Source organism: Gallus gallus, chromosome 2, assembly GCF_016699485.2.
Source record: "Gallus gallus isolate bGalGal1 chromosome 2, bGalGal1.mat.broiler.GRCg7b, whole genome shotgun sequence".
NCBI lineage: Eukaryota > Metazoa > Chordata > Aves > Galliformes > Phasianidae > Gallus > Gallus gallus.
In genome coordinates, this window is record NC_052533.1 from 140,163,805 (window position 1) to 140,189,417 (window position 25,613).

A 25,613-nucleotide genomic window follows, 5' to 3' on the forward strand; every position below is an offset into this window, starting at 1 on the left:
TAGCAAAAAAGTAGTTTCTTCGGAATAGAGGACAATTTATTTTCAATCAAGTTGTCTACAGAAGAAATTCACCTTCAAGCATGGCAGGAAACTTCTCATGTTCAGAAATCAGTGGCTGGGTTTTGTTTTGCTTGTTTCCTTTTTTTTTTTTTTTTTTTTTTTCTTCTAATACCAGCTTTCAAACACATACCAGAAAGCCTTTATGCTTCTCTTCCAAGAACAGTAATCAAGTTGATTGCCAGAGATGCTCTAAATAATGCAGTGTTGAGCCAGTATCTGCGGGCCCTCCAATTCCACTTCTTATAACTGAGATGAAGGGCATGGAGGAATGGAGGGAGGCAGCTAACAAATAAGCTAGGAAGTGCCGGGCTGATGGACATCGTCAATTGAAGCATGGGGTTTTTCACAGGTAAGATCCAGTTGCTAGTTGAAAGAAAAATAACCGACAGAATGTCTCAGTTTAAAGTTTAGGATATTGCAATATTTTCTCAAGTTCCAGGATCCTTTTGTGAAACAATCTGTTCAAACAGGATGAAAATGTTTCCATAAGCATTTTCAAATGTCCAGTGCATGAATGACCTTAGGATCCTATAGCACAGTTGGCAAAAACATTCTGAATACATTAATTGTTAAATGCAAAGAAAAATCTGTTACCATGAAGATTTAAAAATTGATTTTAAACTTAACCAAAACTTTATAAAACTCACAAAATAAAATGCAGACATTTCTTCTGTGATGTATATACTTTTTCATATCTGGTAGAGCAGCTGCAGTTTTGTTCTTGACTAAGCAAGAGCTAGAGATCTTGTGGAAGGTCACAGTGGAGGAAGGCTTCTCTATCTAGAGTTCCCACCAGCAGAAAAGGGTGAGCAGAGCAAGCCAATTTTTGAATTAGGCTTCATAAAGCCATCTGCCACCACTGGAAACTGGTAAAGACCAGCGTGTGTTAACACTTTCTTTACAGAGTAATGGACATAAATCTGCAAGTTATTTCCATCTAGGTATGCTTCTGAATTCATGAAATATTACTGGTGGAGAAGTAGTTTCTCTATAATCTTCAGGGAGTGGTTTCCTAAATCACAGTCAGTTAAGCACACTATTTCAGAAGAAATCATCTTTGTATGGCTGTGTTACCTACAGAACAATCACTATAGTTGAACAAATTAAAGCACAGAACAGAAAATTCCAACTCTTTTTGTTTATTCCTGCTGCTTTCGGTGCGCTGTTCCCATATGCCTGGAAACCTCAAAATACTTCCATTATGCCTACAAATGACAAGGAAAACCAAATCTATCAGCACACTGCTATCAGCGTCTCCAGAGGCTGATGTTCTCCATTGTCTCTAGAGAGCACTGTTCCAGTGTTTCAGCAATCTCTTTTTTGAAGATTTCTTTTTCCTTTTACCTAAAAAAAAAGTTTTGTTTTTTTTTCCATTGTCTTTCGAGTCTATCACTGTGGATCTCCAAGAATATGGCTCCATCTTCACTATAACAAACCGTTAGGTGGCTATTGAAGTAAATAGGTTTTCTTCTTAGTTTACTAATAAAAGTAGATATAATGTATTTATCAAAATAAAATCCAGGAATAGTATTAATATCATCAGAAAAATCTAAACACTATTACAATAATAAAATATATTTAATTTATTTATATATGCTTTATTTACTCATTTATTACATCCTTAGTCACTATGACATTTTTTGTAGGCAATATACCAACAAAGTCAATTCTACTGCTTATTTCTACCTTCTGCCCTATGTTCCATGCAGTGCATTCTTTCAGATCTGATATATTTTGTGAAAGCATTCTGACATCTGAATGAGATATCTGAGGCAATATCTCCTAAAAATAGCTGATTTACCTTGGTGAATTAAGGCCATATGTATTTTCCTCTGTTATAATTTCATTATGTAAAACATTCATTTCTCACATCCTGAAACTATTTCTCCCTAAACAATTATTCTTTTACAGAATATCTTTCAGTTCAGCAGACTTCTGCCTTTCAGTATCTCATTTCCTCATTTCTGAGATGTAAATATCCTAGAATATAACTAATATGTCTGATTTTTGTTAATGACTTATATGTCTTCAGAAATGATTGTGTTTTTTCAACGCCTCAGGCTCCCACTAAAAATTATCTTCTTTCATAACATTTAAAGCAAACATCTCCATGCCCTTTGTCATTTACGGAATTATTGCTCAATCATTAATTCAACACTGTAGAATCTCCAAGGAGTTGGCTGCAAGAAAGAGAAAAGGCTAACTTAAAAATTCTTTAGAGCCTGAACCTTGATAATTGTTAAGTATATATGTAGATGTAGAGATAGATATATACAGATAGAGATATAAAGAACTCTCCAGTTCTCTGTCAGATGGAGTAGCTCATCAAACCAGTTAGTTGATAATATACAGTATTCATGCTCTCATCTAATCACCCAGATGTGGTTTGTATTAATTCTGTTACTAGAGTTTTCTTATTCTCAAGGGAAGAAAAAACAGCTCACATTCAAAAACATACTGGATCAGAATATTCTCAAATTCCAGATACTCCAGATACAAATTCCAGCCCTCTACCAATGGAGGCCAAAATTTATTAAGAGAAAGGATTTGGGAGCAGGAAAGGAGAAGGTGGCAATATCAATAGAGTCATATCTATATTACCTAATAGCTTCTCACAATTATTTTTCCATATCTTTAGACTGATTGAATTCAACATTGTAATGATTATATCCATTAACTATATTCTTGGGTACCGCATATTACTATCACTATATGCTAATATTTATCACTACAGTGCTTGGTATTTTATTTTTGTCTATTGCTTACACACACATTTGCAAATTCTCAGGCCTCAGAGATTGAAATATTCTTGGAATGTTTTAAGCAGAAATATCCTCAGAAATGTCTGCTTTTAATTTAATACATAAAAATTTGTAATTCAGAGGCAAATTTGCATTTAATCATTCATTAAAATAAAATAAAATAAAATAAAAAAACAAAAAAACAACACCTTGAGTAAATAACTAGATTTTTCAACAAAAGTTTTCAATTAAATTTGATATTTGCAAATAGATAAAAGTTTACTTTTTTCTGTATTTCTATAATAATAATTCTGAATACATTTATGAAATACCTAAGAGGTTGCAGGACAGTTTAGCTGTGTGTTAGCTGTATATTTTCTGCTAGAGTCAGTCATCAGCAGTCACTTCATTCTTGAGATGATAGGACGCATAGCTTTTGCAGTTTTCAAGTTTTATCCCTACTGTTTTTTTAGTGTTTTTGTTTTGTTGTGCTTTTTAGTTTTTTTGAATGCAGTTGAGAAAAGAACTGACACAAAGTTCCTCTGCAACCTAGATTCTTTCACAACGTCTTTTAGCTGGAGACTGAAAGTTAGGATAGTACTGTATATCATCACGTGAATTTAGAAGTGTAATTTCTACATTTGCTATTTGCACAGAGAATGGCACACAGACATCCTTACAGGAAAAGGTTTATTATTATTGGCTATGCCAATCAGCCGCTTTTTCCTGAAGATGTATGAATTTTTTGGGCAGAGTTTCAGTAATGTATTCACTGGAATTGATGTAAGGAAGCTAAGAGAAAGAGGAATGAAGCTGATTACCAGGAAACTCTCCCCGTCAGGGAGAATAAGTAGGGAGCTATGAAGAAACAATAAGAGAATAGGAGTTTCACCACAAAAACTGGAAAAATCACAAAAATGTGGAAAATCACCATGCATTTCAAAAGTAGGGTACCACTTCACTCTTTCATTTGCTATAGTTGAAACTTTGATATCTCTGTTAGAGTAAATGCCATGCTATTTTCTGTGGGAGCTTCATTTGTTTGAGGGCATTTGGTTTTTACCTTACAATTCTACAGACCCATTTCAGCCTGGGCATGAATGAGCATAATTACTGTTGACATCAATGAGGTGAGACCTCACATAGCACATGGTTTAATTGGATGATGGAATTTGCATTTCCTGTGTGTGCAAGCACTCCTCACTGGCACACAAGTGTGCTTAGTATCTTATCAAGCACTAACCTCAGGTTTGTGTGTCAAGTGTCGGAGTGCTTAGAGTGTCTGGAATGAATGGTTATATATTCACAACTAAAGGAAGAGCCAGCTTGGATACTGATGGTTTTTGTTCAGGTTCCTGCAAGTACAGAAAGGATGTTTAGGTATTAGCAGTATTGTACTAATGATATAGGAAAGAGTTCCCTAGTTTTGATATATCCAAAGAAATCTAGGAATATCTTAAAAACTCACAATCCTTTTCAGTTCTGCCCTGGATGTCTCTAATTACTTGAATCCCCTCAAATCCCAGTAGGAACCATAGAAAGAAACAATAAATCTGCACTGCTCAACAGCAAGAGTGCAGCTTAATTGTACAGAAAGAAATATTTGCAAGTCACTGTTCCCAGCTTCACTGGAAGGCATAACTGTCTGCTTAACCCATCATAGCAGAGACTGCCAGACTGTCTATGTAAAAAAGACAGTGTTTAAAATAGCTGTGTATCTTCTAGCAAACAAATCACCAAGGCAGAAAGAGCACAGCACAGACATATAATTGGTCAGGTCACTGCTTTTCTGCTCATTATAAATCAAAGCCCAAATGGCCCTCTTTGGCCATTCTGTGCAGTCTGTGGCTACGTTTACCAGGCTTTGTTTCTCCTTTGTGTCATCTCTATTCCTTTGCATACAGTTTATGTTATAACACAGCAGTAGACAGGAAATACAAGTATAGCAGCAGCAGAAACGCTGCTCCCAGTTAGGATGAAACAATACATTTCTTTTCAGCTCAATCTGCCAGCCATTGTTAAGATTTACTGCCCATTTACCTTGTAAGACACTATTTCACAGCTTAGTCGAAGCTGTGCGCACTGCAATTATGATATTGTATTTTGTCACATGAATTGGTATGTAAAGAAGGACTGATAGCTGTACAGATACAAAAACCATCAAGAAGAAAGACTCACGGTTTAAGCTCTTATTAGCCACAATATACTTGCAGCCTCTAAAAGGACATCTCTGAGAAGCATCAAGAACTACTCAGATGCCTCTGAGAAATATGCACACATGGTGGTCTTACCCTTGGAAAGCAGGGAGCAAGAGGAGAAATGCAGATGTTCTCTTTCTTGTCACCACACTCCTCCACTGTCATTGTTTCACCTGCTTCCTGGATTTGGTGGTAATCAGTGCTGGGAGGCTGTGTCAAAACTCTTCTGAGTTGAGTCTACTATGAGCTCCTGGTGAAGATCCCAGCTCAGCAAACCAACAGAGTCAGGACATAAGGCACTGAAGAGAAGGTTCGGAGTATGTAAGCATCCTAGTGGTAAATGATTCATCCAAGCTCAGACAAAATGTTGGTCCAGAGCTGGATAGGATCAAGGATTGTTCCATTCTGGTTTGGTGTCTCCCACCGGGACTTGTCCTTTGCTCTACAGAATGGACAGAGTTGGGATAAATTGTTATCATGATTTCTGAGTCTGTCAGTGCTGGATGATAACAGAAACAATCCATAGTTAAATGCCATCCTCTGGGACATGTGCTTTTCTTGTCCTTGCAGAGGCTGGTGTTTGAAGAACAGGTATAAAATTCTGGAAGGAGAAGCCTACTACCTTCTTTTCCTTTCCGTAGAATCACAGGATGGATCAGGTTGGAAGGGATCATCGAGACCCAATCTCCTGCCATGGGCAGGGTTGCAACCCACCAGATCAGGCTGCCCAGGACCCCATCCAACCAGGCATTTCCTCCTGCACAGCCTGTGAGGCAGAAAAAGTGTGGAGATGCTGGGGATTGAACCCAGGACCTCTTACATGCGAAGCAAGCGCTCTCCCGCTGAGCTACATCCCCTGCTCTGGAACAACAAAAAATTGACCACCTTACCAATTTGCATATCATCTTTGCTCAGGATCCATGCTAATCTTCTTTGCAACATTCCAGTTGTAGTATATGTGCTGCTGAAATAAGCATGTGTTTGGCCACTAAGCATAAGGAGAGAAATAGTGGATTTATCTCTTGGTAATGATGAACTTAAAACTCACAAAAACGCTAAACTGTTCCAGATTAAATAAGTATTCTGAATGATTTTGCTTCTCGGTGATTTCTATAAGTGCTCAGGTTTCACTGTGGTTCCTAAGAAGCAGACACTGTTAAATGTTCTGTTGGTAGACCTACAGATATTCAGCACTTATTGATTCCAATGGTGATTTAGCAGCTCAGATATGGGTTTATGGGTCCTGGCTGAGGACTTCCAGCTCTCATGCTATGAACAGTTAGGTATTTCTTTCAATTCAAATTCAGCCATCTAAATCTGAGACAGAAACAAGCAAATGTCAATGACAAAAATAAATTACTGAAATAATAATAATAATTTTAGAAAAGATTAAAAGAAGATATTAATGGAGAAACACGAGAACAGGTTGCCCAGAAAAGTGGTGGATGTCCCATCCCTGGAGACACCCAAGGTGTCTGGACAGGGCTCTGAGCAAACTGATACAGCTGTAGGTGTCCCTGTTCACTGTAGGGAAGTTGAACCAGGTGGCCTTTAAAGGTCCCTTCCAACTCAATCAATTCTATGGTTCTGCTAAGGCTTTTTTTCTCTATGTGCATTTCTCACAGTACATACTTTTATTTCATAAGGACATATTCATGCTCCCATAACTTAAATTATGGCAGTGCTATTAAAACATTTTCCCCTTTCTCTAGCATTAATGTTTGTTACAACAATTTACCTCCTCAAGGATGACTGTTGGACACTTTGATATCCTGGTGATGCTGATTTCTTACCAAGATTACCAAAAGTCTTCCTGTGATGCATTTCATAAAGATTAATTTTCTGCTGCCTTTTCCTCAAAGCCGAGAGTTCTTTCAGAAACAAATTTCTGCTGGATCATATAAATCCAGCAGCTCCATAATTCCTTTTGAATTTTTGAGAGACCAACTCTCTAACGATTTCCATGTAGCAGACCTGCTCTCAGCTCCTGCTCAGTGTTGATATCATTGTAGTATAAACTGAGCAATGACTGTAATCAAAGTTTCCGTGTTTTCACCAGAACGCAGCTAGTTGCTGTGTGGGTGGCAGCAGGACAAAGGGAGGCTGCAGGAGTGCTTTTCTAGGAGACTTCCTGCTGTCAGCAAACATTTAGCCTGGGGACTGTGTGGACAAAAAAAAAAAAGAAGTTGGACACAAAATAATGTATTTTCACAAGGTGCTCTCTGTGGGTCTCAGGGAGTTTCACACTGAATATCTGCTGCTAACAGGTCGCTGCTCTCAACAGCACCTGTTATTGTTTCCTTTAATGCCCTATTTATTTCCACTGAATTCAGAGCTTGCGGGATCTGCAGATGCCATTTAACCTTTCTGCAGGAGGACTCCTCTCAATTTAAAATACGCTGTACCTACAGCAGTAACACTGAGTTACATGTCTTACTGCTTTGGATGTCACTTTAACTCCCACAGACCTGGCTGATTATTTTATTTTTTCAACTCATAATCACATAGTTTGGGATTCACAAGTAACAGAAGTTACAATACTTTGAAGAGTCACTGGCAAAATAACACCCAGGCACTTCATTTGTTTAATAGCATGTGCAACTTCCCAAACTTATTTCTTCATTGCTCATCTTCTAGAGTTCTTACTGCTAGTTTGAATCTGCCTTTAAATAGATGTGCAGTAGCGTGACAGCCATTTACCTTTTAAGTGTTCCATGATGCTGACAGAAAGCTCCCAGTTCCTGCATAATGCCAAGAATCTGCCCCAGATAACTAATGACAATGCAACTACTTTGCTCAGTATCAAGGATAAAGTTTTTGCTCACGATTTCCAATTTATGAGAGTGATGTCTGTATGTCAAACTCACCCCTGAGTTCCAGCATTTTCAGCGGTCACATTGAAACTCTCAGGCTGTGGCTTTCATGGATCTATCTCTAGGGATGCCTTGGCATAGGTATGTGCCAAGAATCAAAGCTCAGAATGCTTTGTTCTGCAGAAGGCCAACTTTACTGCACGAATTGTATAGGCAGTGATTATGCCACTAAAATAGATAGGGCTGGGAAATGTTCATGGTGATGGAAATTTAACAGACTACTTTGAAACTGTCTGAATATCCCTGGTGGAATTTGATCCTGTACCTATTACCAGTCTCCCTACAGCTCCAGAGCACTGCCCACAACTTAGGATAGTTCAGAGACAATTCCCAATTCTCTCTCAATCCTTCAAGCACCACACATGGATAAATTGCTGAGAGACTGTTTTGCAAAAATATCTATTGGCTTCAAGTGTCTGGAAACAATCCTAGGCATATTTAGCTCTAACTGCAAACGCTGCCATAGATTCTTCTCATCAGACACAGATTAGCTATGAAGAATTTGTACCCAGACTTGTCTTCTATGCAATGTTTCTTACTGGTCACCTTGACCAGAGCTCAGAGATCTGGGCATTCTGTCTTTGTTTTCTCTCACAAGGTATGTCATGCTCAGCTCCAAGTTCCCTACCTGACTTTGTTATACTATTTTATGGTCAGGAAAGTCTTCCCAAAAGGGCTTGATCACAGAGATTGTATACTAACACAAAGAGGATCAACAAGCACTCAGAATTATTAATATTCAACAAGAGGTAACATGACACATAGAAATAAGCCAGAAATCAGACTGGATTTAGGGCTTCACAGCCTAGCACCTTTGTATCAAAGTGGGTGAAGCATCATTGCTAGCAAACACAGCAATGCTGAAGCACAGCGCCGTGTGGTAATCAGCACTGACTGTCTCTGTTGAGTTGGTCAGCATAAGGCATCCATCCATGTGGTGGCAGAAAGAAGGGGGAACATCTTTATTGTCACAGGAGTTGCAAAATAGAACCAGTTGAACTTCATACAGAACAAAAGAATTTCTCAAGGAAGCCAAAAGCAGAAATTTCTGACTCATTCTTGCACTCAAGTCTGATTTGTGAATTTGTGCTGTTCTCAACTCTTTTTAGAAGCCAGTAGATTTCTGAGATATACAGAGTATCCTCTGCCTTTCTCACTAATTATTTCTAAACAAATAAACTTAACACAGATACAAAAATAAAATGTAACAGTGCATGCAAATGACCATCCCTGGCCTGAGATTAATGTAGCAAGGTAAAGGTGGAAAAAAAAAAGAATTTGTTCATGATCATAGAATCATAGAGTGACTTAGGGCAGAGGGAATGTTAAAGATCACCTAAATCCCCCCCTGCCATGGGCTGGTTGCTACCCACCAGATCAGGCTGCCCAGGACCCATCCATCCTGGCCTTGAAAGGGACATCCATAACTTCTCTGGGCAACCTCTTCCAGCTCCTATGAGTAAAAAATTTCTTCCTAACATCTAACCTAAATCTTCCTTCTTTTAATTTGAAATCATTCCCCCTTGTCATCTCACTAGCAATGTGAAAAATCAGTCTCCTTCCTTCTTGTAAGCTCTCTTCAAATACAGGAAAGCCACAAAGTTTCCTCCAAGCCTTCTCTTCTCCAGAACAGTGGTGAAAGCGCAAAAGCAATTGGCTTAATCCAACCTGGAGTTGAACTAATAAAACAATAATAAGAAACTAGGAGATAAAAGGTATGAAAGAAGCATTGGGAAACCCAGGGAGTGAAAGACATCAAAGCTTCTGAGAGTGCTGCTTTATCAGTAGTTGTTTGCAAAAGCCAAGATGACCATATAAGAGCACTAAACCAGCAAAACTGGGGCCCATGGAAAAATAAACACACACACAAACAAACAAACAAATACATACATTATATACATACATACAAGTGTGAGTTATTCATTTGAGATCAGAAAAAGTGGGGAAAAACAGAACATAAGGTAGAGCAAGCAGTCTAGTTGTGGCTGTTTGAGGAGTCCTTGTTGAACAGAGTGGCATTTGATCCATGAAGGACAGAAGGGAAATAAAGCTTTTTTTCTGTTCATACCACGTGTGCCTGCCTTACTTCCACAGTCAGGGATGTGTGGGATGCTTGTGTTGACACAGGCTGAGGATTCATGGAGAGGATGGAGGACAAATGAAACTTCCCAATATACAATATCTGAGCAATCTATCAGGTGCCAAAATTGGTGAAGATTACTCAGAAATATTGGACAGAACTCAGTGCACTGAAAAGAACTGAATTGTTGTGCTTCTTTATTAAGATTTTCATGGCTAAATTCAGCTTAATTTCAGCATGTTATTATTTTTTAAATACATTTTGTTTTCTGTAGGAACAGAAATACTGACAAAGAAATGTAGGAGATAGTATTTCTATGCCCAATAAAAGGTAAAGTGAAGCCTAAATGATACACTCTCCCTTCTGTTAAATAAGATTTTAGTTAGAGAGTACACGCTTCTTAACGCATCAAAAGCTGTTCAAGAATAGAAAGTACATAAGTGCACTGAAGTGAAAACTCCGATTTGAATTGTTTTTCTGCTGCAGGCTATGAGATTTGGAGACATGGCATATAATTCAGTGCATAAATACTAAACCTGAGATATCAGCTATCAGAAACAGAAGCTGAGAAAGACTCAGAATCTGTAGACTCAGCTCAGAACAAGTTATTACACATGTGATTCTAGGAAGATAACCCCACTCCACAAACCAAACACGGTACCGAGGAGCTCTGTGATCCAAGGCGCATGTATTGAGGAAATTCTTTGCAGTCTTGTTTTTTGTTCTTTCAACAACATTAATATTGGGCCTTTGCCAATTCAATGGTGCAACTAAGCTGAAGTGATGGTTTTCTACTCTGCCTGCAGCTGACACAAAGGGTTGGATTGGTTTGAGACAGACTTAACAGACTTTACATGCCAACTTGGAGACATTTACCATAGTTCCACTCAAGTGTGGTCAGTGAAGATGAAAGATTCAGTGAAGAAGGAAGATTCAATGAAGATGCAAGAGCATACGTTTTCAATGTCCCTGGAGTCACTGCAGGCTGTCCTGGCTGGCTTCTCATTGTTTCTCTAGAAGAGTATGCATCTCCCATCTCCCGTAGATCTAGCCTCACATACATCATCACCACACAGGATGTACCTGGCACCCTCATGCACTCCATCTATCAGCAGACACATACCAGGGCAGCTAGGCTCTGCACTAAGTGTCTACCTGAAGGTGACCTTCACCATCTGTAGACACTGATCTCCGTTGGAGGCCATACTCCAGGTCACAGGCAGGCATATATGTATCAATTTATTTGCTGAAAAATAAACAGTGAGTGATGACTAAGATGCTCTCAGATAGAAGAGGATTAGAGCTCTCCTAAGACCTGTAGATAACTTGTGGAATAAAGAAAGTCATTATCTTGCTAATGAGTAAAAAGCCCAGTAATAACTTGAATGAGACACAAGGTGACTGGCTTCTACATGTAATCAGTTGTTGTTGTATGGATATAAAAGGTGGTAAGCACTTAAAATAAACATTTGTTCTGCACCAGCAAAGGAGTCCACGCCTCTTTTGCCACACCAGCAAGGGGGTTCGGAGCTCTCTTGCCACAGTAACTTATCCTTTTTTGGAGCTGAGACAGCCTATAAAATCACAAATGACACAAGGAACCCATATTTACTGAAGACTTTTAGAGTTTAACCTCTGTGTATGATCATCTACACTGAGATGTTTTAATCTGAAACAAGAGAAGATCTACATTGTTCCCAGCTGTTTTGCATATCTCCTGTAAGACTTAATCTCTAATTCTTCATTTTCCCACTTGAACAGGGCAACAGTAATCTTTCAGAGACTTGCATGATGATAAAGAAAAGTTAAATCATTAATGCTGAGAAAGCTCTGTGGCATTTGCATATGTGCTGTTACCAAAGAGGAAACTGTTAGCTTCAGGCTTTTTATTCCTTCTATATCCAATTTGGAGGCTGGTATCAATTCAAACAATTGTCCTGCATTATTGTCCTGACTTACAGTTTTGAAATATTCCAGGTCTACTTTGAAAAATAAGAGGCATAAAAGAAAAATAAAAGCTGAAATGAATGTTAACAGGCTGTCATTTATCCACTGGATGGTTTTATTTATTTTGTCTTTTATTTCACAGTGGTATTTACATTCTTTCCTGCTATTGTTTCACCTCTTTCTTCCATATTGCCCCATTCTGTTTGGCGATTAAGTGTTGCATAACACTTCCAAACAAGCTCCATGTTTCTTGTAAGAGCATCTGTGATTTGGAGGTGGAAGCAGAGTTCAAGGCAGCCATAAAAAGTATTTTTAGTAACTTTTAAAGTGGATGATTCAGTGACTTTGAATAGATATTGGCTTTGATTGACTTTTTTTTTTTTCTTCTAAATGTGCGTTATATAGATCTGAGCCAGCAACTCAGGCAAAAAAAGAACACCAAGAACTTGAGTTGCTGTCTGTGGGTTGGCTGCTGTTAGTACCCAACAAAGCACCACATATGTGAAGGGCAAGTCACATGTTTATATTCACAGTCACATTATGCAGTTTTATGTCTATTTTGAAGGCATCCATCACAAGAAAAAATATGCTTCATTGCCATTTGCATCTCTCACTGAGATACCTATGCATACCACAAAGCTCTGACAGAGTTTCAAGGCCATTCTGGGTCAGACTCCAGCAATCAGCCACTGTTCAGATGCAATATACCTTGTGTAACAATTCAAGTTTTGTAAGATCTATCAGCTGCTGAAAAAATCTACCTAAAAACAAAACAGCAGCCCCAGAACATGACCTGGCATTACAGATCAGGCATTTTCTCCTAGTATCTTTATGACCATGTGAAGAAACCAGTAATTAAAAGTGAAGCAGTGTATTTTTAATTCAACATCACATAAACAAAGGAAAAATATAGCTTAGATCTACCAGTATCAATAATTAAATAGAAATCAAGCATTGTGATGTGAAGATAAGTAGGGACAATTTAATAGAGTGAAATGATAAAACGGGAAAATGTTTGCAAGAGCTGAGAAGCTTGACTTTAGTTTTTGAGCACTAATATCTAATAAAGGCATACACACAATTTGATATCAAGATAAATAGAAGGGTTTCAAGGAAAGTTGAAGAAATGGCTGACTACATCCAATTAAGGGGTGCAGACCTGCCTGCAAGAACAGGGAAAGTGTCTGTAGAGTGAAGCAAGGAGTGCAATGAATGTGACATCAAAAACAACAAGAGACAAATATAATGGCATGCTAATAAGAAATGTTCTGTAAGTTTGATTGAGATTAATTACTGCAGCATTTTAATAGGAACTTTAGGAAATTACAGCACTGCAGTGCAGCCACCCTGTCAGAAAGGAGTCTCCTCTCCATTCATGTGAGTTTGGTGCATGTGTATATGCGTGTATATAATAAATCCTCTCTTCTCACTTGAGAATGCTCAAAGTTGGTGCTTCTCAGGACCAAGCCCACTGTGAATCCTCACTCTAAGTTACTGAAGCTGCAGAGAGGCAGGAGCTATTTGATAGCTATTTGTTATAGCTCAGCTTATGTCAGGTACTGTGTTTGTCATCACTGTAGTAGCTAATGAGAGACACTATCCCAGAAGAGTAAAGCAAATAAAGGCCATACATGAAGCACTGGCTCAGGTCTAAGAGCAGGTCAGTTCAGTGTGGTGATATACACAAAGAAGGAGGTGCTGCTCTACATCAGAACTAATGATTTCAGACACAGAGGTAGGCTGATTAGTTTATAGATCTTCCTGGCCTTAAGGTAGCCTTGGCATGTCTGCACTGTTTTCCACTGCATGGAGAATTCACTGGCCCTAGAGAATCTACTCAAGGTAAACTGCATCAGAAAAGGCCATTCACACTCTGAAATAATGGGGTCTCAAAGAGGGGTGAGATTTTCAGAGATAACTGAATGAATGAAATCAATGTCTGTATTAGTGGTACTGCAAGCATCCCATGACACATCAACTGAGACTGTTCGAGCTTCAGTTCATCGTGTACTGGGTACAGCCCTGTTTAACATCTTCATTAATGGTCTGGCTGGTGGAGCAGAGTACACCTGCAGTAAATCCCCATATGACAAATACCTGGGGGGAGTGGCTGGCTCACCAGAGAGCCATGACAACATGCAGATGGACCTCAACAGTATAGATAGGTGAGCTGATGGGAATTTCATGGAGGTCAACAAGGAGATTGCAGTGGGCTGCAGGTGGAGAGGGATGACTCCAGGCACCATATGTGCTGTGGGCCACCCAGCTGGACAGCAGCTCTGCAGAAAAGCACCTGGGTGTCTTGAAGGACATCAATTTGAACATGAGTCAACACTGTGCCCTTGCTGCAAAGAAATCTGATGGTAGCTTGGGCTGCATTAAGTAAAATGTCACCAGCAAGTCAAGTGAACATTCCCCTCTACTCAGCACTGGTAAGGCCACACCTGGAGATCTGTGTCCAATGCTGGGATCCCCAGTATGAGAGACACATGGACATGCTGGAAAGAGTCCAACAAAGGGCCACGGAGATGTTGAAGCAACTGGAGCACTTCTCCTGTGAGGAGAGTCTGAGAGAGGTGGGACTCTTATTCTTGGAGAAGAGGATGCTCAGGGTGATCTAATCAGTATCTATAAATATCTGAAGAGAGGATACAAAGAGGACAGAGCTAAGCTCTTTTCAGTGGTACCCAGTGCCAGAAAAAGAGGCAATGAGCACAAATGGGGACATAGAACAAGAGGTTCTGTGTTGTGTGAGTAGCTCAGCACTGACACAAGTTGCCATGAAGGCAGACTGGGACAGTGGGGTTTTTCCAAATTCTTGGGTAACTTCACAGTTTTCAAATAGATCCAAGCTTCTACAAGGTGGTACCTGAAGTTACTAGCCAAGGACTTCTGTACATACTTCTGAGAGTTGTGTCTCGCAGGGCTTGGATCAAACCTGAAATATATTCCAAGTTAAAAATACTGCAAAGACAAATGCCTTCTAGGGATTAGCAGCCTTCAAGACAGATCTGAAATGCTAATTTTCATGGACATTAATAAAATATTTTCTTATACTGTAGTGAGCCAGACAAGGTTCCCTGAAATAAAATCATTGCCCATCTGTCTTTAACCATTAGCTGATATAATGGATCTGACAGTAGATAGAACTTGTGCCTAGAAGTGCTGACCCTTTCCTGAGAAATGAATAAATTTTTCATTTACGAAGCAGACTTTATATATAAATAGAATGGTAGTCATTTGGAAAGTAAGTGGTTTCCTGCAAAGATAAATAGTTAGTTGTGTTCCTGACAGTCAGAGTAAGGTTCAGAGAATAGTACTTTGATTTATTTTACCTATAACAGTGGGGAAGTATTACCATGGAAAGTAGTTTTCTGAAGTAATGCCTATCTACCTCAGTCTAGTCCACTTGAAAATAAAATTCTATGATGGGAAGTGGCTCAAATGATTTTCATTTGCATTGTAAAACTTGCTGTGATATAGCTTCAGAACAAGCTGAATCTGATTCATTTATTGTGATGCCGTGCACCTATTTGCTTTGATTTCCGTAGATTTGATATTTATTATCACCAGATCTAATGGCTTTTAACCCTGTATCATTAGAGCTGACAAAGGCTCAGTATTGAGTATGAAATAGTCCAGGTGTTAAATAATTCTAGTGTGGATTGGTTCTTCTGTCTACTGTTTTCAAGATTTATACATCTTGAAATATATTTTTATATTATATATATTTTTATATATATGTATTTATATATTGTCTATAAATATATGGATGTTCTCAGTCTCTTAGATACTGAACTGAAAGCAGCTGGGTTCATACTAATGGTATACCTAGTTGCAAGAGGTGTTGGATAAACTAGAGATTTGTCCAGGATCTTTCAAATATGGTTCAGACTTGACTGAATAATGTTGCACTTCAACATTATCAATTATTATTGATAATAATTCCTCTGGGGGAAAAAAAAAAAAAAAGCTGTTCTGAGGTATAGTTATAAGTCCTTCACACTTATCAGACAGATTCTCATTTAATTATATCAACACTGTTGTTGGTTAACACATCCTTTACTTCAATGCCTGCATCCCAGTCACATAACGTCAGAGTACGTTTTCTCTGAGACTCACACTGTGGAAATCCATAAAGTGAGAGAAAGAATAAATTTGGGCTCCTGTCTGTTTTCTGTACGTATATATTGCTCAATATTCAGATTTGTTATTACAATCCTATCTAGCTCAGGGGAATATCAGAAACTTCCAGTAAATACAAATGTGGAGTAATTACTGAACTAAAACAGTAAATTAAATCTCCTTTACAGGAAGAGGTTGCATGAGCAATCTCATCTATCGGAATGGTATTCAATAAGATTTTAGGTGAAATTTTTATTACTTCAGTTGCATACTTTTCTGGATCATCTCTTATGAGAATGAGATTTTTCACTGACTGGTAATAACTAAGCAATACTAAGCTTTTTTTTATATGCCATGTGTAATATGATTGAGAACCAAAGATATGTTCTTTATTTGCAATATGTAAATTTAGAACTCTATGAGAATAAGATATTAAAACTTTGGGTATTTAATCATCAGTTTTAAGCCCTTCCATATTTCTCATATTTCAGTCTTATCCTTTCTTTAATTTAGACTTTGGTCAACTGAAACTCTTACCAGTATCAGTAGCAGCACTTCACTGAGGGTGATAATTTTAGGACTGAGCCACTTTGTTTTAGGTACAACACACTAAAACCAAATGCCATCCCAACTTTAGCCCATTTCTTAAAATCTCCTTGATTTGCATTTACATTCCCAATCCATGCAAAGTGTAAAACTAAGTAATTAGTACAGTTCTTCCTCCAAAACCTACAGAGCATTCCCATCTGTGGTACCACTCATCTTAGTTCTGGACAGCGCGCTGAGCAGAACTTGCTTTTTCTGGACTTCTTTTAGTCAGAGAAATTTTTTCTCTGAATTTCACAATTGGTAATGATCTTTACCAGTACAGCTGACTGTCAGAATAGTCTGGCTTCATTTCTTGGTTTGGGAGAAAGAGTGTGTAGACATAAGTATCTTGCTGTAGCCTAAACATGAGGATCAGATGGTAGGGTTACATTAAATTCATTATCCTGAGTGAAGCCTATGGTCTGAAATTTAGGTTTGTGTTTTTTTGATCTCCATTTAACTAGAACTGATCCCCATCTAATGCTACATGACAGTCTATGAGAAGAAGGTAAAACTAGCTTGATTCCATTACTGTGTTATAAGTGAAACTGACAATACTTTACAGCGGTTTTCACTGTAGAAGCGGTACTTCAGAAATTATCCCAACTGTTCCTCAGAGAGGAAGAGAGCAGAAGAACTGCTATCTGTTTCTGTCCCTCAGGGCATCCTCTGACATAGCTTTCTCCATCAGACAGAAGTCTGGAGTGCCAAATGGGGAGGCTGCTCTGTCAGCATTTTGTTTCCCTTTTTTTCACATTGCAAAACAAAACACTGGGTAGATAGGAGAGGAAAATATAGGACTAACAGGAAACTAAATGAGACATGACAGATAGGGTGTGCTAGATGTAAATGCATGAAATTTATTCCCTCTTGGTTCCCTTTAAGAGTACTTTGTCTGAATTGTTTTAGAAACTGTTTTTTCCTAGAGTTGCCGTATTGTGTTAGCCTTAGGAACGTCTACACAATGCAAAAGCTAGAGATAGGTAAAACTTCGTTGTTCACATTTTAAGTTTGCATTGCCTTTAAATATCTGAGTTCCCATGCAACCCTGAAGAGGCTTAACTGAATGGACAAAGCCATTTACACCGCCTCCTATAAATGAGTTGTTAGAAAATAAACGGAGAATGTTGGTCTTGAAAATCACTGTTATATGTACATCTTGTCTGGGGGACTTAGTCAGACTTTTCTGCTGCAGCTTTGTCAATTAGAAATGTCTTTTGTAACACCAGGAGTGCTGAGGTTTGTAGCAGGTAGAGATGAATGGATGAATGCTGCTACGTAGCGAATTTTACCTTCTTTTTTCCCTTCAGACAGTAACTTCTGTGACACTGAATCATTAAAATTGATTCTTCTGTTGACTATTATGTAGTTATATCAAGAAACAGTTTACTCTCGGTGCCCTAGACTGTCTAACAACCTATGCAGTCTTCTTGATTAGATAACAGCTGAACACATATTTGAGGTTCAGCTCTACTTTGGCACAGGAAGGGATAGTCAAGCTACATTTTCATCAAACTTCAATCTCTTTTTTTCAGGTATTTTTTTGCATAATTCTCAACATTGTATTTTTTCATGTTTTCCTGCAAATGAAGTCTGTTACAATGCAAATCCTTATAAGACCCATTTGCGTAAGAATTCCCTTAATTCTCATTTAACGGAGTCTTTATCAGGATCTGTTCTGATAGAAAAAGGGGAGATGCTTTCAAGTTGAAAGGGGATAGATTTAGGTTAGATATAAGGAAAAATTCTTTATAGTGAGGGTGGTGAAGCACTGGAACAGGTTGCCCAGAGATGTGATTGATGCTCCATCCCTGAAACGTTCAAGACGAAGCTGGATCAGTCCCTGGGCAACCTGATCTAGCTGTGTATGTCCCTCTTCATTGCAGGGGAGTTGGAATAGATGTCTTTAAATCTCCCTTCCAACTGTAAGGATTCTATGCTTTTATGAAACCTGGAAGAAAAGATAAGGATTACACACCTGTAGGCAAGGCGTCATCTCCTCCCTTGCCACAGACTCCTTGCATCACCTATGCTCTGGGACTGTAAACTCAGTCTTCCAGTAAAGAATAGGTGAAAGATGTAGATGTTCAGCAGAGTTGCTAAGAAACATAAATAATTTTAAAGTATGCAAGGTTACAAGGCTAATCTAAAGTTAGACTAATACTGTGTTCCATCTCCATGGCAACCAGGAGTAAATGGCATGTGAGGTGAAAGCACAGGGGAAGACAGAATAACAATCAACAACGAATAAACTGTGACAGGACTTGGTGTGATTATGTCGTCAATGAGTTAAAGAACACTGCTGCCCTGCTGGAGTTCAGCTGTGCTTCTGGAGGAGAAATGCTCTCTTTGCAGGTCCAGAGGAAATGACAGATGATATTTTTAAAGCAATTCTATAATGACAATCTCCATGTCTGCTAACTACTCTTCCAATAGTTAGCATATGAAGAGGAGAAGATGACCTGCACTTACACCATATAACAAAGCATCCTCCTTTATTACTTAATATCTAGAAACAAATTTCCATAGCAGTTCTACTTCAGAGATTTTACAGTCCAGATCTGTTTCCTTTGTTATTACCTTGAAGGTAGAATGTGCATAACTTTGCCAGTACTGATACTATTTTTTATATCTAAAACACCTAAAAAATATAACCTGGGCACAGAAGTCAGTTTAAAAAAACAAAACAAAAAACAAAAAACAAAAACAAAAACAAAAACAAAAAAACCTTTTACCAATTACTGTCTTAGAGCACTGGGATTTTGTCTGTTAATATTTATGCCCCACCATAACCAAGGGATTGAGACCCCAGTGTGAAGAGCTGCTTTCTAAATATCCCATGGCCTAGATAGTCAACAGCTTCAAGTTTCATGGACAGCACCATGGTCCACCAGCAGAACTAACATATACCATCATCATGCTTTTGCCATACATGAATTAATACGTTGTTGTCTGATGTGCTGAATGGCATGAAAATCTCTCATGAGTAAGTGGTTTCTGTGTGGTCAGTAAAAAATCCAGTGGGGCTCCACTCAGGTTCTGATCTTCTGTTCTTGGAACTCAATAAAATTTTATGAATTAGTTCTGCTGTACTGAATAAAAAATGGATGTTTCCAAAGCAGGCAACTGCACCTAAGTCACTTCAAATTCATGTTGAAAGTAATTAAAGTCTAGGGTAATTCTGCCATGTCAACACAGGTACACACTGACCTGGACTTCAATGTTCTGATTAAATCTCCACTAAGACAGGCTACCAAATAGTCCCCCCATAGATTTAGAGTGTAATTCTTCTCACAATTCCCCCTAGAAAACTATTAAGATAACATTATATCTAAAAATTGGTATCAGTCTACTTTTTCTCTCAAGTAGAAATCTTAACTGCAAAAATCCAGAAATGGGGGTAACCTTGTACATTTTTGGCAATCTGGCTACTAAAAAGGTTCAGTAAGGTTTCTCTACCTTGCTTTTGTAACAGTAGAAGGTGAAGCGAAGTAAAAAGTGATCTAGTTATGTTGCAGTAAATTATTTGCCTTAGGTAACTGTGAGAACCCTTCTTTGTCTTCTATCTCAAAGCTTGTTTCCTGAGGTATTTCTTGTGATAAGACTCTAACTGATTTATGGAGGTGGCAAATGATGGGTGATACGTGTGACAATCAACATCACTTTGACATTTGAAAGCACCTTCCTCCAGAGCTGCTTGCCTCTGGAAGAGAGTGCTCAGGAGTGGTTACTGGCGGAAGATCTGGCCTAATGGCCCCAGCTTGGTGTGGGAATATTGGGGAACGACACCATCGTGCCCTGTGAAAAATAGGATGCAGATGGGCATCCCCGCTCCCTCTTATCTGCTGACAAGGCCCAGAAGATGATAACAGAGGAATTTCTGCTGAGATCCCAGAGCCAGTAGCTGCCACTCCAAGGAGAGCTGACTGAACCACTTTGGACTTATAAATAAGTTTGTACTGCCATCATCGTTGTCGTCGTTGCTGTGGTCACCATCATCAACAGAACACCCGACATCCCACCACTACTGAAGATCAATGACTGAACTACAAACCACGTTGTACCATGGTGGTGACTATCTCCCTTCTGCTTCCTATACAGACTCCTTGCTTCTATTTCCTGTCTTTTCTATCACCCTTCTCCCCTTCCCCATCTCCCTGAATGTGTAGGATTTGTAATAGACTGGTCGGACTAACATTTGAACCGTTGTTTCTTTATCTCACGTTGGGTGTACATATATCAAAGAACCTCCTCTCTCTCCTATAAATTGGAGCCAGACAGTAACCCAGTAAGGCTGAGGCAGAGCAGATTTGAAGTCAGTCCCTCAGAGCCTATAGGTGTCCTATAACCACTCTGTCCTCTCCTCTGTTGTGTTTTTTGCTGTTCAATGCAGTGATAACCATATCACTTCTATCCATTGGGACAGGTGTTCTTCCTGACAGAGGAACATTTCATTGACTCCTACTGACCTTGAGTCTCATTTAGGAGAGGAAAAAAAACAAATTGTGAAAATATGAAGTTGAACTTGAAGCTCATGTAAGACAATAAATGTCTTTCAGTCTATTTCAGTGAGCTATGGCTCAAGCCCACAATGTTCAAGCAATAAAACACTATGACATTCACATTAGACAGTCAATGGTCCATGATGCTACATGTGGAAGTTCTCTTAACACTATAGAATTAATCTATTCCATGATGACAGTCAATATTTGTTATGCCCGGAGAACCAAGGATGCATGTCTATGTAATGAATCAATGTCAAGTGCTTTCCCTGGAATTATTTCTGTTTTCTATATTATAATTTAACACATTTTTATATACTATTAATGATGGCTGGTAAATAGACTCAAGAAAATAAATCACCAGTGAACTCATTAATGAAAGTAAAAAGAATTTTTACAAGTTTGAAACAAGTTATTCAAAAAGCTCTCATTATAATGTGATTAAGTAATTATGCTGTGTTAAGTAAATAACAACCGACTCAGAAAGATACCCAATTATGTTGGCTGGTTATAAATTTAAATGTGGATAAGTTATTCTACTATTTCTACATAATTTCATTATTATTTCAAGACTTTGGAAAACAAAAAGAGAGAGAGCTTGATTTGGAGTCTGAGGAAATAATCCATTGACTTTCCTGAGTTTTTAGGCATACTCCTGTGCTGCAGGTTGCAAGGTAAGATCCTCTGTGACTGGTAATACAGGATAAAAATAGATAATTTATTACCCTTAAAAAAATCTGATTAAGAAATTTGATGGAAGACAAGGATTTTTAAGTAATGATTATTTTAAAGTATTTCTAGCATGGAAGTTTTACTGTCTGAAAATCCCATGTGTGAAACACAGAGCAGGCTTATTAGGGGAAGAAACAACTTGCTATTGTAAGCCTGTGAAGACTGTTATCAAAATATTTCCACCCCTTTAATTGTCTCTCAGCATTTTAACCTTGAAATGATTTTCTATCTAAAAAACAAGCTTAATTTTTAGCAGTTGCTTTTGATTTGAATGTATGACTTTTTTTTTTTTATATATATATATATATTTTCTTTCCATATAAAAATTTCTCAAAATTAACCTCAAGCCATTATCAGAAAGGATTACATTCACAGGACTGGCAATGCCATCTTCATTTCCCTTTGCAAGAGACTTCCTGATTAATTATCTGCCTGTCACTGATTCCTGTGAACTTTACTGAATCTGAGTTTAAGGATTATCTTTCTCTTCCATATTTTTTTTTCTTTCCTATTTTCATCTTTCTTATTGAGAGGTTCTTTTTCAATTTGAAAGCTGCTGCTGTCAGAAGCCATTCTTTCACTCAGTCACATTCCTCAGATTGAAAATTCATCCTGGCATCTGATCCCTGAAACCTGAGCAGATAGAACAGTCCAGGAGGGAGAAATTGTGTCACCATCAGGTATCTTTATTTTCCTATGGTAAATGTTCTCCATCAGTAAAATTCAACCCTAGAAAAACCCTAGGCAAAAAAAAAAAAAAAAAAAAAAAAAAAAAAAAAAAAAAAAAAACCACCAAAAACCTATAGGAGTTAAGAGTTTCTTAAGTACATGTAATGGACAATTCTTATGGGAAAAAATAAATTCATATTAGCTAAACTGCACAGGAAAACTATGTTTTCTAATGCATTTATATGGTAGTATTGACTTCTAATTGACCTATTGACCTCTATTTTGACTTCTATTGACCTCTCATAATTTTGTAATTGACAAGCTGATAACCTAAGGTTTGCTGCAGGTGGCACTTAGGCAGTTCCTGAGTAAGAGGAGAGTAGCTTTCTGCACACATTTTCAGGAAAATCCAAGTAAAAGAGGATGTAGTCCTGTGTATTTAAGAATAAAAGTATATCTCAGTGCCAATTTATCAAAGGATATGGATATATGTGTATGTATCCACCCTATAAGGTGGAGAGAAGGGAAATTATTTATGCTGTCTGCTTCTTTGCATTCTCTTGTGAAGCAAATCAGTGACCATGAGAATACCCACAGAAGCATGAATCTCCTCTGCACCAGATCACCGAGTGATGAATTGTGTCTTCTGTCTTTTAAGGCACAATATCTTCTGAAAGCCCCTTTGGGATGAGGTAACCTTATATCACTAAAATTATAGTTCTGTACTTTATATTTGGTTAAATAAATATGAATCCATACTGCTTAAGACCCCAAGGAAGATTAATTAGGCAGGATGAGAAGTTTGGATGATGGGTGCTGAGATGAGCAGAAAAAGGAGCATCCATTTTCCACAGAAAAAAACGTAGAGAGATATTAGCTTTAGCAGTATATTTGTATTTCAGCTACCCCAGTGTCCTGTTCCTTTTGGATAGAGCACAGTGCTAGCTTTCTTCTAGAGACCACTGCTGAATCCTGAGAGTGAAAGCCTCAATGAGAAGCAGTTGATGAGGTAATTCCTACTTCAAACTCTCTCAAGAGTATATTTCTTTTCACTGTTATTGTTCCAGTTGTGAAAACAGGAAAACAATGTTCATTTTACTTCATGTACAGCACAGCACAAGAAAGTGTCAATAACTACATCCTCCAAATATATCTCCAGTTTATGACTGATCTACAAACAAAAGCGTTCATCAGGAACGGAATCCCCCCATTTTGTATTCATTATATTTCTTCACTTCTTAACACATTGTCTTTATAGCTTTATTGATGTAGTCTGCCCTTGTTGCGTAGTGAAATAAACGTACACACCAATTTTTTTTTACTAATTTTTTTTTTTTTTGGTCTAAATATTCTTTTATCTTACTTGACTGGTGATTAATGCTTAAAACACAGTATCCTTATTGCTTCTCTGAACTGTATGCATTCTGCTTATTCCTAGTGAGGCCAAGGTACCAGAGCAATGCTTCAAGAAACATTTGTTGGTATTCCCAGTACTCCCTTGGAATAACTCTTCTTGTGCTTCTTGTGCAGATAATCTTCACATTCATAGATAAGCAATTCTACCAGGATTCTGGAAGTTGTTCTCCAGTTCAGTAGCTGTGCTGGCTTGCTTTGAGAGTCCTTAAAAACATCAACATTTAGGTGTCAAGAAAAAAACATAAAAATGCTTGGTGGAATCATTGGGATATCTGCATTTCCTGTTAGCAGCCAGAAGAAATATGGTGAATCTGCATTATTCATTTTTTTTTTTGACTGGTTACACTGAGGTAATCACAAGTCTTTTTTTTTTTTTTTTTTTTTTTTTTTTTTTGCCTGGATTTTTCCAGTTGCCTGTAACAATACGTGCCACTTTTTATTCATCCCTAAGAAAGGAAAGAAGTGGTAGATATAAGTAGATTTAAGAATACAAGGTGTATCCTTAACACTATCTGAATAATGATTTTCTTCTTCAAAGGTCACTACCTTTAGTACTCTAAACTAAAGGAAGTTATTTTTTATTTTTCTAAATTGTGCTTAGAATTTTTGCTTAAAACTTTCTCCATTGGCAAAAAAATACACCAACATTCTTACAATTCTCATGGCACAGGAAGACAACTTTCCCACACCATCTTCCACTTATGCACTTGCTAGTTCAGTTTTCCCCAGAAAGGTGAAACTAAACCTTTTCTGTCCGTCCACCTAAAGAAGGATAAAAAGGATCAAAAGGAGAAAAAATCTTCAGCAATGCAAACAGTTTTGTTCTACCTTTATCAGCAAAGTTATGTGAGATGATTTCTATCAAAACTGACTGCACTCTTCTAGTCTATTGTGGTATGGCATGACGCAGCTTTGCCTCAATCCCTAGCAGTGGTAACAAAACTTTTGACATATTGTTATAGAATATGTGCACACCCAGTCATTAGGTCACATAACAGCTGATGAACAATTACTTACTCTGTTTTTCATGGATTGATAGTTATTGTGTAGAATCTGTAGGTGGAAGCATTTGTGCACCACAAACACAATCAGTTTTCAGCACTGCTCATAGATGTAATACAAAAACATATCTAAGGAACCTTCATACCTAATATCTGTAAACCTAACAACTATCTGCCTCATAACACAACACACCTTAGCTGAAAACTTTAAGGATATAGGGTAGATTAAGAAATCTGTAATAGATTTTTGCCAGACTGTGTGCTCCATAAAACTCAGTGGCTGTTTATCTCAGTTCTTTATTTCATTAGAAGTAAGTACTCCAATAAAATTACTAAAGAAGGATTAAAACATGGCCTAATAAAAAGAAGAGGATCAATTTCTGCTAATCACATTACCTACTGTCAATTGGGCTTTATAGTGCTGGCAATAATGGAATACAAGCAGAGATAATGGAGAAACAAATTATATTTAAAAAAAAAAAAGATTTTTATTGTCATTTTCCCACCTGATTTTAATATAAGCAAGAATCCTGTCTATATGAGGAGCATCTGAGTGATTCCCAGCAGACATAAGCATGGGCAGGCCGGGAATTCAGTCTGTGCTTTATGTTACAAATGGCTCCTGCATTTTTGACTTGTTAAGAGTGTCATACCGTCTCCAAATCTCCAGGGTCCCAAATC

The 25,613-nt window shown here is 37.9% G+C and overlaps 2 non-coding genes across 2 annotated transcripts; both read right to left on the reverse strand.

Moving 5' to 3' along the window:
- Window positions 1-5,784: 5,784 nt before the first annotated feature.
- Window positions 5,785-5,856, reverse strand: TRNAA-CGC. Its single transcript has one exon. It is a non-coding gene; the product is annotated as a tRNA-Ala (tRNA).
- Window positions 5,857-5,869: 13 nt separating this feature from the next.
- LOC112531983 lies at window positions 5,870-5,976 on the reverse strand. The gene has a single exon (XR_003074183.2). It is a non-coding gene; the product is annotated as a U6 spliceosomal RNA (small nuclear RNA).
- Window positions 5,977-25,613: the final 19,637 nt, after the last annotated feature.